We start from the raw sequence: 20,111 nt of genomic DNA on the forward strand, positions 1-20,111 counted from the left end.
GGTATGCCAGTAAGCCAGAGGCCTTGACTGATGTACGAATGAATGAATTCAAATCCCACCACAACAGCGGTTAATGAAATAAATATGGAATAAAAAATGCTAGCATCGGTAATTGTTTCAAAAAGCGCTTTTGGTTCACTAATATCATCTGGGGTCCTTAGCAGGTTTGTCCAAATGAGATTTAAGACCAAAGCAATGTAGTTGACTCCTAACTGCCCTTGACATAATAAGCCACTCCGTCCAGGGCATTTAGGGGTAGCCAATAAATGCCTTGCCAGTGACGCATGCATCCTGTGAATTAGGTAAATAAAATAAAATCCTGGCTATTTGCAGAAAATCATAATTAAAAGCAAGAAGTTCCTTCAGGGATTGGCTTGCGCTGATCAGCTCTTGATTTGTGGATAACATCATAGATTATCATAGAATGAGAGTGTTGCTGGAAATTACATCATAGATTATCATAGAACATCGTGTGGGGAGAATGTTTTGACTGGACCAGGATCTTCAGATGGAAGTGGCTCCCATTTGATAACATGGCACATTGGCCAGGGATCTGGAATTAAAAGTCAAGTGGTCACCATGTCATATAAAAACAGTCTGTTCCCTCCCTTTAGGGAAGGAAATCTGCCATCTTTACCTGGCCTGGCCTACATGTGACTCCAGACCCACGGCAATATGGCTGACTCTTAACTGCCCTCTGAAATGGCCCATCAAGCCACTGAGTTGTATCAAACCATTATAATAAAGCCATCACTGTGTGTGTACCTACACCACGTGGACTGCAGCAGCTCAAAAAGACAGCTCACCGTCACTTTTTCAGGAGTAATTAGGGATGGGCAATAAATGCTGACCTAGCCAACGAAGCCCTTGAATGAATAAATAAAATAGTTAAGAAATCTCTCACCTCAATCAGTTGCCTCCTCAGGGATTCCATTGCATTCACCCTCCGAATAATGTGTTGCGAAGCAGTCCATTTACATCATTACTAATTCAGTGAACAAACGGGCCATGAAGAAACCGACTCCTCCAGGAGACGCACCAGGAGCTTTAATTCCCAGCTTATAAAGTTGACCTTGCTCTTTAGTAGCTGCAGGGTCACTTTGAAGTTCTGATAAAGTGGCTGTGCAATCCGTACTTATAAGGAGGTTAGTTCCATTCTGTTCCTCAAGCCTGCCATTGCCAACTCGAAGAAGAGAAAAGAAAGCACCTCATCTTTTGACTGGGCACTTTATGGCCTTCTGGACTCAATATTAGGTTTGGCAGCCTTCCGTCCCGTTAGATGATGGTTTGTGCTGTAGCGGTGAATTCTGTGTTACACATCGCCTAGTGTGGCTCAGGAGACCCGTGCTGGTGTAGCAGACTCTGCCACATTTTCTGCAGATAAAGTCAATGGGCCTAAAACATGGAGAATATGCTGGTCTTCCTTTTCTCTGGGCGCTCTTTTTGCCCAGCCAAACTTTCTGCTTTCCCTCACTTATTCCAATGGCCCTCCATAAAGCCAGTGCCAGAGGTCACGACCTTTGGGCAATCGTCTCCCACTCCAAGTCCACCAACTTCATTTATCTCCCTTGCAAGTGACCTTGTAGCAGTGGTATGCGCATCTGGCAGGTTGTGATTCAGTGGCCTGGTTATACGGCCGTCATCCATTCGATGAACATGGTCGAGCCAGTACAGACATTATCGGCTTAATAATGAGTGCATGCTGATGGCATTAGCACGCTCCAAGACCTCTAAATCGGTGGCCTTTTCCTGCCAAGAGAGGCTAAGGGTACATCTGAGGCAGCAAAGGGGGGGAACTATTCAGCATTTTCTCCTGCCTAGCATAAGTTATCCAGGTCTCACTACTGCAGAGGATGCACTGAGGACACAGGCTTGGTAAACTCACGATTTGGTGCCCTCAATCAAGTTGCTCATGTTCCATTATCTCTTACTCAGTTTGGATATAACAGCAGCAGCTTTTGCATTGTGAAACAATACTGAATATTGATTTCAACAATTTGAGATCATAACCTCTGCCCCCATTTTGTTTCATGACTTTTGTGCGAGTTCACTTTTTTTCTCTTGTTTCTTTCTTGATCCATCCATTTTGCATTCGGGCAACTGCTATCCTGCCATTCCCACCTCATCTGGACATACCCTTTGTTTGCTTACTTATCCCATTATCACTCCCTTTGGCATTGTGTCATGAAACCATTTGTCATTTAATCTTTCCTGACCGTCACCCCAGCACAGACCTTCCCTTTTTCCCCACCCTCCTCACTTTTACTTTTCCAAAATCTATTACATTTCTAATTTTTCCTAGTTTTGATGAAAGGTCACTGCTCTGAATTGCTAACTCTGTTTCTGTCTCCAGGCATGCTCCCTGACCTGCTGGGTTCATCACCATATCAGTAGAGACGAGCAATAATCCAACTAGACGCCTGGGCAAGAGGAAGCGATCAGGATTCCTCAAAACAATCAAGTAGATACACACATAGGAGATCTTAAATTGGTGCGTTTCCTGGAAGGGAAAAAAGAAACTAAGGTTCAGAGAATAAAAAGTATACATGATAAACGTAATAACATAAGAAATAGGAGCAGAATTAGACCACTCGGCCCATCGAGCTTGCTCCGCTATTCAATAAGATCATGGCTAATCTAATTGTGGTCTGAATTCCACTGTCCGCCTGCCACCCACCCCTTGATTCCCTTGTCAATCAAATTTCTGTCTAGCTCAGCCTTGACAATGGCCCAGCCTCTCTGGGGAAGAGAATTTCAAACACTAACACCTTCTGAGAGAAGACATTTCTCCCCATCTCCATCTTAAATGGAAGAACCATCAATTTTGAAACTGGGGCCCTCGAGGTTATGGTTTCCCACTATGAGGGAAAACAGTGGAGGGGAAGGAAAACAGTCGCATTTAAGAGTGGGAATTTACTCAGACCTGGGATCAAGCACCAGATTCCCGGGAGCTAAAAGAGGAGGCGATTGACTGGAATGGCAGCAAACAGACACAACTGTGAAGGTGGAAACGTGTTACTGGAATATTCGCAGAGCAAGCAAGCAGCAGATTAGAACAAACATGAAGCAACAGCTTCAACAAAAGAGTGACGCCTGCAGTTTGACACCAGCTGAGTCGGCTGTACAACTGCATGCTCATGTCATTGAGCCTTCCCTGCCAACAGTACATGCTGAGAAATTCTATGCACAGCACACTAATAGAATGAAATTTGTAGGCTGTTCACGTAGATAATTTCCTGATGTGTGCTCCTTTTGGGCACAGCTCCACGCTAACAGTGTGCGAACCAGGAAATTTACCCTAATCTCAGAAGCGCAAAGAAAGTGAGTGAAGCCGAACTGGGAGACACCATGGGTGGGTCTCGTAGGACTGTATCAAATGATTTCTCTGTTTACAGCATAAACACAGTATGTAATCTTGGGACCTATTAATATAGGTATTAAACTGTCAGAATCATAAGTTATGCTGATGTGATACTATAATCTCCTGCCAATAAACATTACTGCTTTGTACGAAGGTGATAAGCTGACTTTGTCAGACATCCTAGGGGCCATTTATTATTTTTCTTTGTTGTTCTTAACCACTCGCTCCCCTCCCTGTTGAATTTGAATTTTTTAATGTCCTACCATAGAAATTAATTGGGGAAATTAATACTTTCTCCCAAGGAAAAGGCCTACTACTGAATTTCTTGTTTCTTCGATGTCAGATCAACTTTTCCTATTTGTTCTCACACTGACAAGTGCATTTTAGCGGCATTAATATTAACACTCATCGAAATTGGTCAGCTTCACCCAACAGTGTTATTAAATCTTGCTCCATATGTGCTTTATTGCAGGTGTAAGTCAACATTTTCAGGAGCTAATATTGGTTCAATCACTGTCTCTGCATCATGTGTATTTAGTCCAATGATGATAATTGTTGAAAGTCAGAATTTTAAAATTTTATTTTGTCGTTCATAATAAAAATACAATAATCACTTATTGTCACAAATAGGCTTCAATGAAGCTAGTGTGAAAAGCGCCTAGTCGCCACATTCCGGCGCCTGTTCGGGGAGGCCGGTACGGGAATTGATCCCGTGCTGCTGGCCTTGTTCTGCATTACAAGCCAGCTGCATGGGATGTGAGCATCGCTGGCTAGGCCAACGGTTAATACCCATCCCTAACTTTATGAAAAGGTGTTGGTGACTTTTTCAACCGCTACAGTCCATGTGGTGTAGGTATACCCACAGAGGTGTTAGGTGGGGAGGGATTGCGAAGGGGGGGGGCTACAGTGCATCTTGTAGATGGTACATGTTGCTGCCACTGTGCATCAGTGATGGAGGGAATGAATGTTTAAAGTTGGGGGGGGGGGGGGGAGGGGGGTGTCAATCAAGCAGGCTGTTTTGTCCTGGATGGTATCAAGCTTCTTGCACTTGTTTAAAGCTGCACTCATCCAGGCATGTGGAGAATATCCCAGCACACTCCTGACTTCTGCCTTGTGGACAGATGGTGGACAGGCTTTGGAGAGACAGATGGTGAGTTACCCGCCCCGGATCCCTAACCTTTCTGCTGCTCTTGTAGCCATCGTGTTTATACAGGTAGTCCAGTTGAGTTTCTGGTCAATGGTAACTCCCAGGATGTTGACAGTGTGGGAATTCAACAAGGGTAATGACATTGAACATCAAGGTGTGATGGTTAGATTCTCGTTGTTGGAAGTCATCATTGCCTGGCACAAATGTTCCTTGCCACTTATCATCCCAAGCCTTGGGATGGGATTCTCCAGCCTTCCAGCGCATGTTACTCTCGGCGGCGGGAGGCAGCGTGCTGTTTGCTGGCAGTGGGATTCCCAGCACCCTATACTGTCAATGGGAATTCCCATTGAAGCCACCCCACACCGCCAGGAAATCCGCGGCAGGGGGTGGGCTGCTGGCGGGACCAGAGAATCGCACCAGCATGAGTGGCCGAAGAATTCCAGTCTTAATGTTATCCAGGTCTTGCTGTCCAGGTCTTGTTGCATCTGGACATGGACTGCTTCAGTATCTCAGGAATCATGAATGGTGCTGAACATTGTGCAGCTTTCAGTGCACATCCCCACTTATGATGGAGGGAAGATAATCGATGAAGCAGTTGAAAATGGTTGGGCCTGTGTGGCACGGTGGCCCTGTGGTTAGCACTGCTGCCTCAATGCGCCGAGGACATGGGTTCGATCCCAGCACCGGGTCACTGTCTGTGTGGAGTTTGCACATTCTCCCCGTGTCTGCGTGGGTCTCACCCCCTCAAACTCAAAAGATGTGCAGGGTAGGTAGATTGGCCACACTAAATTGCTCTGTAATTGGAAAAAAAAGAATTGGGTACTCTAAATTTATTTTTAAAAATGGTTGGGTCCAGGACACATCCCTGAGGAACTCCTGCACTGATGTCCTGAAACTGAGGAGATTGACTTCCAACAACCACAACCATCTTCCCATGTGCTAGGTGTTTCAAATCTGTGTGTTTAATTTAAACGGCACGGATTTCTCCTCTCACCGCTCGTCTGTAAACAGAAAAGTGTTTCGATTTGCTTCCCCCTTTATAAGAGATGGTGAGTTTCCCACCCCCTTAGTTTTGGTGTGATCACATTTTCTGCGAAAAACTCCATAGCAAACGTGAAATAGGATAAACTCAAAGGATTTGTTTATTTGCACACACGCAAAAAACAGGAGGAGGGTAGCAATATTACATCCTTTGCACTCTGACAGTAAAAGAGGGATAGACAATAGCAAGAGTTACGGTGCAGTGACCACAGTGTTGCTCTTTTTAGCCTACGTCTATTTGCTCTGTTTACGTCACCTTTGCTCATGAGTCGCCAGGTATCTTTATGATACCGCCACGTGGTTCAAGTTCAGGTTATGATTAATAATACAGCACACCGATTAGTAAGGATTAAAACAACGGTCATTTATTATATACAACAAGCAATATTAATACCCTAATACAACTTTCTATATAATAAACCTATCAGTACTGGCCAATACTTAACTTAGGAAGAGCCCACCAGGTCAGGGAAACGAATGGCTCGTCCAATCAAATCTGGCCCGCGGGATTCAAAAGGCTGCTACAGGTCGGTGGCTAGGTGTCTCTACCGGATAGCGATCGCTGGATTCAAACTTACAGTTGCCGGTGGCTGGTCTTGCGAAGGTCTCGAGCAGGCGAAGAGGAGAGAGAGAGAGATCTGAACTTGGACCCTCACTTTTATAGGGCCCAGGGGCTTCCCACCTCCCGGGGTGGCCCTTGACCCTGAGTCCCAAGTGATTGGATTTGTCCCCAATCTCTGGGGTCGATGTGTCCAATGGTGAGGCGATTCCTCGATCGGGGGGTGGTCGCTCACCTGTCTTTGTTTCGGCCACTGCAGGCGCCGACAGGTCTGGCCCGGTATTCAATTGCTAATATGTTGCAATTGTTCCCGGGGATAGCCGATTTAACTGTGGATGTCTGAATAGATGGGCTGCAAACAGTTCTGAATGCAACTGCAAATACCTGGGTTGATGGGCTGTTGATAGCCCTGAGTATCGATCTGGGCTAACTTCCCAGAGCCGAATATGCAATACTGTCTGCAGCTGCCTGCTTGTGTCTTCTTAGCTGCTTTTCCCAGCAGTCTTTCGGGTTAGCCATTTTAAACTCGGTTTTGGCCAGATTAATCGGAACGCAGCCATTTTACGTGGCTACAACAGAGAGGATAAATATTGTTTCAAATGGCTTCCCGAGACCAGAATCGAAGTCTAATAAGGTATTCCTTCATGGAAGTTGGTGAGCTGAAAACCAATGCTGGATAATTCACTTTGCCGGTGGTGTTGACTTCACATGATGAGATAGACACAGAGGTGAATCAGCCACATCGGCGATGGTACAGAAGTTCCATTAGAAGCAGTGCAGATGGGGCCAGGTGTCCAACCTGGGCCTGAGCCCCTCGTCGGGTGATGCTGCTGGTTCGAAGGTAAAATGGCAGACTGATTTTGCTGTTCCACAAGGCAATATTACTGGTTCCACAGCTAGAGGTCCATGTCACATGACTTCCACCTCTCCACTCTGACTTTGACAAAGATATGTACCCCTCGCCTGGGTCCTAGAAGTTGTTAAATGTTTCAACCATCAAGAATTGAAAGGGAGGTTGCGTGGTGCTTTGTGACAGTAGACGAGTGGACGGCAGTTGGTCAACCTGGATTATGAAACACAGATGACCTTTGTTGAACTTTCTTTGAATTGTGTCGGTGCTGTCCACAGGGAGGTCATTAGTGATTCTCCAGGGGTAACGAGATGCAAATTTCTTCGATACTACCAGGTAACTCCTTTTTGTTCGCGGTCACAGGCAGAGATAGATTCAGCCATTTTAGGTCTTAGTCCAGTTTGAAATTATTAGAAATAGCAATGAGAATATCTCTATATTATTTTTTAAGTGGTGGCGAATAGAGAGTTTCACCACTCTTGGAAACAACAATGGAACCACTACTAGGGAGTTCGCTTATGCTCGAATCCAGACATTGCAGTTGGCAAGAAGGGGCCAGGTGGGGGTCCGTGCCACTGGTTCTGCTCGGACCTTTCAGTGTGTAAATTTGGGCCGATTGCCTGGTACTTATGCTGTTATTTACACTGATTTATTTGGGGCTAGCAATGGAAAAAAAGTCTCCAGGAACGCAACCCTTTAAATCAGCTGGGTTATCAGAACACTCCAGCACCCTCTGGCACCCCTAGCAACCCCCTCCCCACCAGAACCCTCAGCTCTGCTCACCTCCCCCTCCCACCTGGTATTTTTGACTCTGCTCACAAAACTCTTTTCACAACCCTCTTCTGTATCTCTGGTTCTGAATATGTGGCTGGGAGTGTCGGGGTGGGGGGGGGCAGAGCCAGGAATTATGGGGATGCAAGCATCACTGAGGCTGACGGTGAGGTAGGGGAGCAGAGCCACGGTTGATGGGGGAGGGCAAGGGCACGCAAAAGCAGGGGTGACAGAGGAAGCAGTTTTGCCATTGGGGAGACGGAGAAGAACCCGGGGCAATGTCAGTTAGAGGGGTGCAGTGCTCTGACTGTGAGATGTGGCAGGTCCGGGAGGCTTCCAGCGTCCCGGATGGCTTCATCGTCAGAAAGTGCACCCAACTGGAGCTCCTCACAGACCGCATGGTTCGGTTGGAGCAGCAATTGGATGCACTTAGGAGCATGCAGGTGGTGGAAAGCGTCATAGATCGCAGTTATGTAAATGTGGTCACACCCAAGGTGCAGGCAGAGAAATGGGTGACCACCAGAAAGGGCAGGCAGTCAGTGCAGGAATCCCCTGTGGTTGTCCTCCTCTCGAACAGGTATACCCCTTTGGATACTGTCGGGGGGGATAGCCTATCAGGGGAAAACAGCAGCAGCCAGAGCAGTGGCACCACGGCTGGCTCTGATGTTCAGAAGGGAGGGTCAAAGCGCAGAAGAGCAATAGTAATAGGGGACTCTATAGTCAGGGGCACAGATAGGCGCTTCTGTGGACGTGAAAGAGACTCCAGGATGGTATGTTGCCTCCCTGGTGCCAGGGTCCAGGATGTCTCCGAACGGGTAGAGGGCATCCTGAAGGGGGTGGGCAAACAGGCAGAGGTCGGTGTACATATTGGTATTAACGACATAGGCAGGAAGGGGCATGAGGTCCTGCAGCAGGAGTTCAGGGAGCTAGGCAGAAAGTTAAAAGACAGGACCTCTAGGGTTGTAATCTCGGGATTACTCCCTGTGCCACGTGCCAGTGAGGCTAGAAATAGGAAGATAGAGCAGCTAAACACGTGGCTAAACAGCTGGTGTAGGAGGGAGGGTTTCCGTTATCTGGACCACTGGGAGCTCTTCCAGGGCAGGTGTGACCTATATAAGAAGGACGGGTTGCATCTAAACCGGAGAGGCATAAATGTCCTGGCCGCGAGGTTTGCTAGTGTCACACGGGAGGGTTTAAACTAGTATGGCAGGGGGGTGGGCACGGGAGCAATAGGTCAGAAGGTGAGAGCATTGAGGGAGAACTAGGGAATAGGGACAGTGGGGCTCTGAGGCAGAGCAGACAGGGAGAAGTTGCTGAACACAGCGGGTCTGGTGGCCTGAAGTGCATATGTTTTAATGCAAGAAGTATTACGGGTAAGGCAGATGAACTTAGAGCTTGGATTAGTACTTGGAACTATGATGTTGTTGCCATTACAGAGACCTGGTTGAGGGAAGGGTAGGATTGGCAGCTAAACGTTCCAGGATTTAGATGTTTCAGGCGGGTTAGAGGGGGATGTAAAAGGGGAGGCGGAGTTGCGCTACTGGTTCGGGAGAATATCACAGCTGTACTGCGGGAGGACACCTCAGAGGGCAGTGAGGCTATATGGGTAGAGATCAGGAATAAGAAGGGTGCAGTCACAATGTTGGGGGTTTACTACAGGCCTCCCAACAGCCAGCGGGAGATAGAGGAGCAGATAGGTAGACAGATTTTGGAAAAGAGTAAAAACAACAGGGTTGTGGTGATGGGAGACTTCAACTTCCCCAACATTGACTGGGACTCACTTAGTGCCAGGGGCTTAGATGGGGCGGAGTTTGTAAGGAGCATCCAGGAGGGCTTCTTAAAACAATATGTAGACAGTCCAACTAGGGAAGGGGCAGTACTGGACCTGGTATTGGGGAATGAGCCCAGCCAGGTGGTAGATGTTTCAGTAGGGGAGCATTTCGGTAACAGTGACCACAATTCAGTAAGTTTTAAAGTACTGGTGGACAAGGATAAGAGTGGTCCTAGGATGAATGTGCTAAATTGGGGGAAGGCTAATTATAACAATATTAGGCGGGAACTGAAGAACATAGATTGGGGGCAGATGTTTGAGGGCAAATCAACATCTGACATGTGGGAGGCTTTCAAGTGTCAGTTGAAAGGAATTCAGGACCGGCATGTTCCTGTGAGGAAGAAGGATAAATACGGCAATTTTCGGGAACCTTGGATAACGAGAGATATTGTAGGCCTCGTCAAAAAGAAAAATAAGGCATTTGTCAGGGCTAAAAGATTGGGAACAGATGAAGCCTGCGTGGAATATAAGGAAAGTAGGAAGGAACTTAAGCAAGGAGTCAGGAGGGCTAGAAGGGGTCACGAAAAGTCATTGGCAAATAGGGTTAAGGAGAATCCCAAGGCTTTTTACACGTACATAAAAAGCAAGAGGGTAGCCAGGGAAAGGGTTGGCCCACTGAAGGATAGGCAAGGGAATCTATGTGTGGAGCCAGGGGAAATGGGCGAGGTACTAAATGAATACTTTGCATCAGTATTCACCAAAGAGAAGAAATTGGTAGATGTTGAGTCTGGAGAAGGGTGTGTAGATAGCCTGGGTCACATTGAGATCCAAAAAGACGAGGTGTTGGGTGTCTTAAAAAATATTAAGGTAGATAAGTCCCAGGGCCTGATGGCATCTACCCCAGAATACTGAAGGAGGCTGGAGAGGAAATTGCTGAGGCCTTGACAGAAATCTTTGGATCCTCACTGTCTTCAGGGGATGTCCCGGAGGACTGGAGAATAGCCAATGTTGTTCCTCTGTTTAAGAAGGGTAGCAAGGATAATCCAGGGAACTACAGGCCGGTGAGCCTTACTTCAGTGGTAGGGAAATTACTGGAGAGAATTCTTCGAGACAGGATCTATTCCCATTTGGAAGCAAATGGACGTATTAGTGAGAGGCAGCATGGTTTTGTGAAGGGGAGGTCGTGTCTCACTAACTTGGTAGAGTTTTTCGAGGAGGTCACTAAGATGATTGATGCAGGTAGGGCAGTGGATGTTGTCTATATGGACTTCAGTAAGGCCTTTGACAAGGTCCCTCATGGTAGACTAGTACAAAAGGTGAAGTCACACGGGATCAGGGGTGAGCTGGCAAGGTGGATACAGAACTGGCTAGGTCATAGAAGGCAGAGAGTAGCAATGGAAGGATGCTTTTCTAATTGGAGGGCTGTGACCAGTGGTGTTCCACAGGGATCAGTGCTGGGATCTTTGCTCTTTGTAGTATATATAAATGATTTGGAGGAAAATGTAACTGGTCTGATTAGTAAGTTTGCAGACGACACAAAGGTTGGTGGAATTGCGGATAGCGATGAGGACTGTCAGAGGATACAGCAGGATTTAGATTGTTTGGAGACTTGGGCGGAGAGATGGCAGATGGAGTTTAATCCGGACAAATATGAGGTAATGCATTTTGGAAGGTCTATTGCAGGTAGGGGATATACAGTGAATGGTAGAACCCTCAAGAGTATTGAAAGTCAAAGAGATCTAGGAGTACAGGTCCACAGGTCATTGAAAGGGGCAACACAGGTGGAGAAGGTAGTCAAGAAGGCATACGGCATGCTTGCCTTCATTGGCCGGGGCATTGAGTATAAGAATTGGCAAGTCATGTTGCAGCTGTATTATACCTTAGTTAGGCCACACTTGGAGTATAGTGTTCAATTCTGGTCGCCACACTACCAGAAGGATGTGGAGGCTTTAGAGAGGGTGCAGAAGAGATTTACCAGAATGTTGCCTGGTATGGAGGGCATTAGCTATGAGGAGCGGTTGAATAAACTCGGTTTGTTCTCACTGGAACGAAGGAGGTTGAGGGGAGACCTGATAGATGTCTATAAAATTATGAGGGGCATAGACAGAGTGGATAGTCAGAGGCTTTTCCCCAGGGTAGAGGGGTCAATTACTAGGGGGCATAGGTTTAAGGTGAGAGGGGCAATGTTTAGAGTAGATGTACGAGGCAGAGGGTAATGGGTGCCTGGAACTCGCTACCGGAGGAGGTGGTGGAAGCAGGGACGATAGTGACATTTAAGGGGCATCTTGACAAATACATGAATAGGATGGGAATAGAGGGATACGGACCCAGGAAGTGTAGAAGATTGTAGTTTAGTCGGGCAGCAATGTCGGCACGGGCTTGGAGGACCGAAGGGCCTGTTCCTGTGCTGTACATTTCTTTGTTCTTTGTTGTTCTTTGACACATGGGGGGTTGGAGTGAACAGATTTGAGTGTGCTAGGGATGGGGAGGAGCCAGAGTTTCTCTGGGGGCAAGGTGGAATTAAAAGTTGAATAAGGAAAACTTTTCAAATGATTAAAAACATATTTAAAACACTTAAAATAAAACACTTAGCTGTCTTTCAGCTGGAGGCAGACTTCAAGGGCAGTAGGTCAGCTTGTGACATGAAGGGAGGAATTGCACCTGAGCACAATTACCTCACCGATGGATCCAAGCAAAAGCCGATTGAGAAAGCTCCTGCTGAAGCTAATGAAAAAAATAAGAACGTAATTAAAAATGCAGACAGGGGTGTACATCTTGTGGACCACAGAATTTGGGCCATTTTTTCTTACAGTAAGACAGGTAGAAACATAGGAAGATTTACAGACAGAGGAGGCCATTTGGCCCATAGTCTCCATGGTGATCCTAACAGATCTATCCAATCTAATCCTACCATCCAACTCTTGGTCCACTGTCCTCTTGGTTGCAGGCTTTCAATTGCATATCCAAGTGTATTTTAAATTAAATGAGTGTTTCTGCCTCCCCCACGTTTTCAGGCAGTGGGTTGCACTTTGTGAATGAAATTTTTCTTCCTGAATTTCCTGCTACTCCTTTACACCTTATTGGCCTCCATGTTAATGTACAGAGGTACTTCCTATTCACTCTGTCTGGGCCCCTCATAATTCTGTGCACCTCAATTAAATCTCCCCTTAGCCTCAAAGAAAACAACCTCAGCCTATCCAATCTTTTCTCATTGCTAAAATTCCTCATTCCTGGCAACATTTTCATGAATCTCTGCACCCGATCAAAATGTGATCACATCCTTCCTGCAACGCGATGACCTGCACAGTATGCAATACTCCAGTTGCAGTCTAACCAGTGTTTCATGCAGTTCTATCATCATCTCCAATCTCTTTTACCCTTCAGCCTCTGGCAATTTGTGAGAGAGATGGTGTCATAGTGGCAATGGCACTGCACTGTTAATCCAGAAGCCCGGGCTAAGGCAAACAAAGAATAAAGAAACGTCCAGCACAGGAACAGGCCCTTTGGCCCTCCGAGCCTGCGCCGACCATGCTGCCTATCTAACCTAAAACCTTCTCCACTTCCGGGGTCCGTAACCCTCTATTCCCACCCTATTCATGGTATTTTTCGAGACGCCCCTTAAACATCACTATCGTACTTGCTTCTACCACTTCCTCTGACAGCGAGTTCCAGGCACCTCTGTGTAAAAACCTTCCCTCACACATCTCCTCTAAACTTTGCCCCTCGTGCCTTAAACCTATGTCCCCAAGTAATTGATTCTTTCACCCTTGGGAAAAAGCTTCTGACTATCCACTCTGTTATTAATAATAATCACTTATTGTCACAAGTAGGCTTCAATGAAGTTACTGTGAAAAGCCACATTCCGGCACCTGTTCAGGAGGCTGGAATGGGAATGGAACCCGTGCTGCTGATCTTGTTCTGCATTGCAAGCCAGCTGTCTTAACCAACTGTGCTAAACCAGCCCCTAATGTTCATGACCCTCATAATATTGGAGACCTCTATCAGGTTGCCCCTCAACCTCTGTCGTTCCAGTGAGAACAAACCGCGTTTATCTAACCTCTCTTCATAGCTTTGTTTTTTAAAATAAATTTAGAGTACCCAATTCATTTTTTCCAATTAAGGGGCAATTTAGCGTGACCAATCCACCTTTCCTGCACATTTTTGGGTTGTGGGGGCGAAACCCACGCAAACACAGGGAGAATTCTATGAAATTCACTGTATGTTTCCCTCCTGTATTAGACCTTCCAAAATGCATCACCTCACATTTGTCCGGATTAAACTCCATCTGCCATCTCTCCGTCCAAGTCTCCAACCAATCTACATCCTGCTCTAACCTCTGACAGTCCTCTGCAGTTCCACCAACCTTTGTGTCGTCCGCAAACTTACTAATCAGATCAGTTACAATTTCCTCCAAATCATTTATATATATTACAAACAGCAAAGGTCCCAGCACTGATCCCTACGAAACACCACTAGTCACAGCCTTCCCCATTCAGAAAAGCACCCTACCACTGCTACCCCCTGTCTCTATGACCGAGCCAGTTCTGTATCCGTTTTGCCTGCTCATCTCTGATCCCGTGTGACTTCACCTTCTGTATCAGTCTGCCATGAGGGGCCTTGTCAAAGACCTTATTGAAGTTCATGTAGTTGGTATCCACTGCACTACCTTCATCAATCAGCTTCGTCACTTCCTCGAAAATCTCGAGGAAGTTAGTGAGACACGACGCCCCCTTCATAAAACCGTGCTGCCTCTCGCTAATACGTCACTTGCTTCCAAATGGGAGTAAATCCTGTCTCAAAGAATTGACTCCAATAATTTCCTAACCACTGATGGCTCACCAGCCTGTAATTTCCTGGATTATCCTTGCTACCCCTCTTAAACAAAGGAACAACATTAGCTATTCTCCAATCCTCTGGGACCTCAACTGTAGCCAGTGAGGATACAAAGATTCCTGTCAAGGCCCCAGCAATTTTCTCCCTCAGTATTCTGGGGTAGATCTCATCAGGCCCTGCGGACTTCTCTACCTTAATGTTTGTCAAGACGCCCAACATCTCCTCCTTTTTGATCTCAATGTGACCCAGACTATCTACACATCCTTCCCCAGACTCATCATCCACCAAGTCCTTCTCTTTGGTGAATACTGATGCAAAGTACCCACTTAGTACCTCACCCTTTTCCTCTGGCTCCACACTTGGATACCCTCCCCTGTTTTTGAGTGGGACAACCCTCTCCCTGGCTACCCTCTTTCTCTTTATGTACGTATAAAAAGCCTTGGGATTTTGAACTTCCGGTGGCGGCCATGGAATAGGAGGACGCACATTTAGTAAAAAGCCTTGGGATTTCCCTTAATCTTGTTTGCCAATGCACAGGGGACATGAATTCAAATACCACCATGGCAGCTGGTGGAATCAAAATTAATCTAATAAATCTGGAATTATAAAGCTCATCTCATCGATTGTTGTAAAAACCCACCTGGTTCCCTAATGTACCTTAGGGAAGTAAATCGGCCGTCCTCACTTGCTCTGACCTACATGTGACTCCAGATAGACAGCAATGTGGTTGACTCTTATCTGTCCTGGGAAATATTCAATTGGAGGGCAATTAAGGATAGGCAACAAATATTAGGTTTGTCCCAAAAATAAAGGAAAGTATCCAAATGCTATTTCAATCATCTTACCTAGCTAACCTGCACCTTTCTAGGGATATGTAAACATAACTCCAAGGTCAGTCTATTCCTCTATACTTTCCAGAATATTTCTTTGTTAAGTTTCGGGCGCATTGAGCGGAATGTTTCTTGGTGCCTGCTGTGCCGAGAAAGGCCCCGTTATTCAATGGCATTTGCTGGTTTTTTTTGCCCTGGTAAGGAACGTCCCGTCGACGTCGCAATTTAGTCATTTGACCCCCCCTCAAATCGCCAGTGCAGGAAGACTACTTGCTGACAGGGGGGCCATTTTTAAAGGCAGCCCTGATCTTTTGACCTCCTTCAGTGATCCCACTGCAGCCTCTGGACCCCCCACTTCACCCACCATACTTCTTCTGGGGTTCTCAAGCCCCCTCACCCCATCTCTTATGAACAAGGCACCCCGGGTCCAGCTCCTGGCATGGGCAACCTGGCAACCTCCCTGATGTATTCTGCCAGGGAGGGGACTCCACCCTCTGGGCTGATAACCTGCTCTCAGTTCCAATTGGACCCCGGAGCCAGGTGACTCTCCTCTACTGTGTTGTCTTAAAGAGACAGGCATCTCAATCAATTACATCCCTCCCCCTTTAACCTTTGCATAGAACCTTCAAAATGAATCTGCTGAACCCAAATTCTACACAAACATTATAAACACAAGGTAGACATTTGTAAATCGATGTCGCGATTGTTCGATGATGAGATCTTGATGCTGGCATTTAACGAAACACCTCTATTAGTCGGCTTCAATTATGCATTGTTCCAAATATAGTCTTGCGTGGGATTTGTCCAGACAGGCTGGCTGCTTTCTGAGTTCTGTCCTAGACTCTGCCCTGACCAAGGACTACGTACTTTACTCTGTGGACGGTGTCACTCTCCAATCCTCTGTTGGCTCTTTTGTCCATCAAGCACCTTATTCCACAATGCCTGCAGGTACCTTCATCACAATACAACACCAGTCTTATGTCTTGCCTGCTCATTCATGAATGTGGTCTGTCACTTGTGAAGATGGTGGTCATGGTACTCTGTTTCTGATACTTTGGGCGTGTGATAAAGTGCCTTCATATCCTAGCATTTCTATTTGCATATTCCCCACCGACCATGTTACCATATTAGCTCTTGTACATATCTATTAGTGTGACCATTTCAGTGATCTTATTTGTTCATGTCATCTCAGTTTCCTTCGTCTACTGCATCAGCCAATCTTCTGCTTGGGCATGAGGAGTTCTTTATGCCAGACATCCGCTTCCTCCTCCGCCTCTAAGCTGTTCTCACCCTGGAACCACCAGGGCCAGTTTGGTCTGAGCCTATTCCAGCTCCATCTCCTGCAGTTGGTTTATCTGTTTCTTTAATAACTATTTTCCCTTCTTTTGATAATCATCTGCAGTATCCTTGAATGAACCAACAACTTTAAGTGGCCGCTCAGTGTTAAGAGAGTTCTCTACAGTGACCACAGCTTTCAACCTGTTTCCTGAGCTCAGAGATCCTCAAAGGAGAGGCAATGTCAGACTCAGAAGAGGCAGTAAAAGAAAGCCACAGTCATCGAGAAAGAACACTGAGGTACTCGGTAACTGTATTAAGCGGCTGAAAATGTCAGTGGATGAGGAATTTCCAACAAAAAGCTGGAAATCAAGGTTGGAATATTGATGGAGCATCCTTTCCATGAGACAAATAGACTAAGAGTAAAACTAACACATGCTGAGATGATGGATCAGAAACCAAGGATAACAACAGAAGCATCGGATACAGACAGATCAGCTCTCAATTGAGTGAGAATTTGGGAAGGCAACAGTTGGGAAACAAATGTCAGTTGGAACAAATTCTTCTTCGCTAACTTCTCCAAAGTCATTTGTTGCTTACAGACCCCCTTTTTAAAGGTCCTCTATCTGGGGTCTTCTCTGACTTTCTTATCCCTTGCCCTTTGTTCCTTTTGGTAGTTGTTGCATTAATGTTGTGCAACTTTAAATGTATTACCTCTTTAAGACTGACAAAACCGTGGGCTGGATTCTCCGCTCCGACTCGCCACATTTCTGCCCCGACCCGCCGGCGGGATTCTCCATTATGCCGGCCAGTCAGTGGGGTTTCCCATTGTGGGCAGCCCCACGCCGTCGGAAAACCCTCGGGAGCTGGCAAAACGGAGAATTCCGCCGGCGGAGAATCCCGCCCCTTAACTGTTTTTGCTCACAACTGCTGCTTCTCTTTTTCTCTGTCTGTTCTTTTCCTTTTGGTAGTTGTTGCATTAATGTTGTACAACTTTAAATGCATTACCTCTTTAAGACTGACAAAACCGGGGGCTGGATTCGCTGCCCCACTACATTTCTGCCCGATCCGCCGGTGGGATTCTCCATTACGCTGTTCGCTGTGCTCTCCTTTCTTTGTTTTTTTTTATCCTTTTAAATTCAGTTCCCTTTTTCTTCACTCAGGATCGCTGTTTTTGCTTCTGAGCGTTATTTTCTACATTTTCCCAAAATTCAGACTATACTAGTCAATCCAGATTTGCTCTGCGTCTGTCCCTTGGGTCCGGCATTATCTTTTAGCTCAACAGGCAGTCAGCTGAGTCTTTCCTTTCTTCAGAGTTCAATTTAACCAAATACTCACAGGTTGGCATCGTTTATCCTCATCACCAATGTGGGAGCCTGGCAGCAATGAGGCGGAGGCTCTTTGTGTGAACAAACAGAGTTTATCCATAACTAGTAACAATGGTACAGAGGCCATTGGCCTCGTTGCCCTGGAGCAGCAGAAAGCTGCGGCCCCAACCCTTACATCTTTACCGTTTGGTTCCCTGATGTATTCTGCCCAGGAGGGGACTGCACCCTCTCTCGGTCCCCATTGGTCCCCGGAGCCAGGTGACCATTTTCTGCTGTGCTGCCTGAAAGAGACAGGCACTTCAATCCACTATGGATATCTTCCTCCATCTACAATTTTCTTCCTCACTATCAACCGCACGGCAGATTTGCGTACCATCTGTCAATCTACTTTGAATACAGGTACAGCAGCCTCTTATTGCTCGCCAAGAAGTACATTAAAATTGGACATATCTGGTTGAAGCACACATACACAAGTAGGAAGCATATTTTCCTTGTTAATGGTAGCAATTCATACTTACTTGCATTTTGGTCACTAAAATTAGCAGAGGAAATTATAGCTCAGATGATCTGGCTTCCTCCAAGAGTGGAGGGCCATTGTTAATGCACAGTCAAACAGCTACTTATCAGCATGGGTCAGGGAACAGTGTCTGTAATATACATGAAGGGAGGTGACATTTCAACTGTTACGGAATTGAGTGCAGCTCGTCATTGACAGAATGTGTGGCGGTTGCAATACAGAGGTTTTTCATGCAAATCACATCTGCTGCAAAGGCTTAAGTGCCTAAATCCTTGACTGAGATAGTGGGTCAGCTGCCCACAGGCCTCAAGCTACACCAATTTTGAACTGAATTAAGAAGATGTGTCCGGGGAAGTGGCTCATCAGATCATTTCATCCAAACTGCAGTGCTTTCTGACAATACAATGGAGATTGGGCACTTTATGTGAGGATTCAGAAAAAGAATGAAAACATTCCGGCGCTTAGGGCCCAGATGGCTGAAGGCGTGGCCGCTAATGGCAGAGCAAAGAGAGGTTGAATGAACAACCAGAGGCCAGAGTTGGAGAAATGCGGAATTTGTGTCACGTAATATGGCTGGAGCAGGCTTGAGAGACATGAAGGGGCAAGGCAATGGAGAGATTAGAAAACAAGAAAGAAAGTTTTAAACCTGAGGGACTGGCAGATTGGGAGCCAATGTAGGTCCGTGAGCAGAAGAGTAATGGGTGAATTGAACTTGGTGCAAGTTAAGATAAAAGTTGATTTACTCGGCTGATTCCTGGGATTGTGGGTGGGTTTTCTGAGGAGGAAAGGTCGGACAGGTTGGTCTATATACATTGGAGTTCAGAAAAATGAGAGGCAATCTTCTTAAAACATATGAAATCCTGAGAGCATTTGGCAGGATGGATGCTGAAACGGTACATAGAAAACAGAAGTAGGAGTAGGCCATTCGGCCCTTTGAGCCTGCTCCGCCATTTATAATGATCATGGCTGATCATCAAACTCAATATCCTGATCCTGCCTTCCCCCATATCCCTTGATTTTTTTTAGCCCCAAGAGCTATACCAAATTCCTTCTTGAAATCAAACACTTTTACTGGAGAAGGATTTGGTTTTCCCTCCAAAGAGCTGAATGAAAGCGGAGGTGTCAGTGAACGGGATGGGTGGAGATTATATCCCAGTTCCATTGTATAAAGTACAATTGGAGTGTGATTTAGTGTCAGGTCCAGTAGTTGTTGGAGTGGTTAAGAAATCCGCAGTGGATGGAGAAAACTTTTGGGGAATGATTTGGCAGGAATTAATCATGACAGCGATGAAGAGTCAGACGAGCGTACTGAATTCGATTTCGATTCTGATTATGAAATAATGATAAACAGCTGTTACCGAATAGACCCACCACAAACTAATCTTGAACAAATGGCATATAATTCTTCCAAAGCTAGTAAAGAAGACAGCAAATCGGAAGAAGAAAGTGAATTGGAGTTTTCTAAAAGTAACTAGCGACTGCCTCTTGCAGTAAACCCATTGCCATTCACTTCAAGTGCAAATAATTCCCAGAGCATGCCTGCTTTTCAGGAAAGTGTACACGCTGACATGGCATCAGTTACTCCAGACGAGGACAGCAAGGACTGTAAAGTGATACCAAGCAAACGGTATGGGCAGCACTGTAGCACAAGTGGATAGCACTGTGGCTTCACAGCACCAGGGTCCAGGTTCGATTCCCCGCTGGGTCACTGTCTGTGTGGAGTCTGCACGTTCTCCCCATGTCTGCGTGGGTTTCCTCCGGGTGCTCCGGTTTCCTCCCACAGTCCAATGACATGCAGGTTAGGTGGATTGGCCATGATAAATTGCCC

The sequence above is a fragment of the Scyliorhinus torazame genome, chromosome 2 (genome assembly GCF_047496885.1).
Source record: "Scyliorhinus torazame isolate Kashiwa2021f chromosome 2, sScyTor2.1, whole genome shotgun sequence".
Taxonomy (NCBI): Eukaryota; Metazoa; Chordata; class Chondrichthyes; order Carcharhiniformes; family Scyliorhinidae; genus Scyliorhinus; species Scyliorhinus torazame.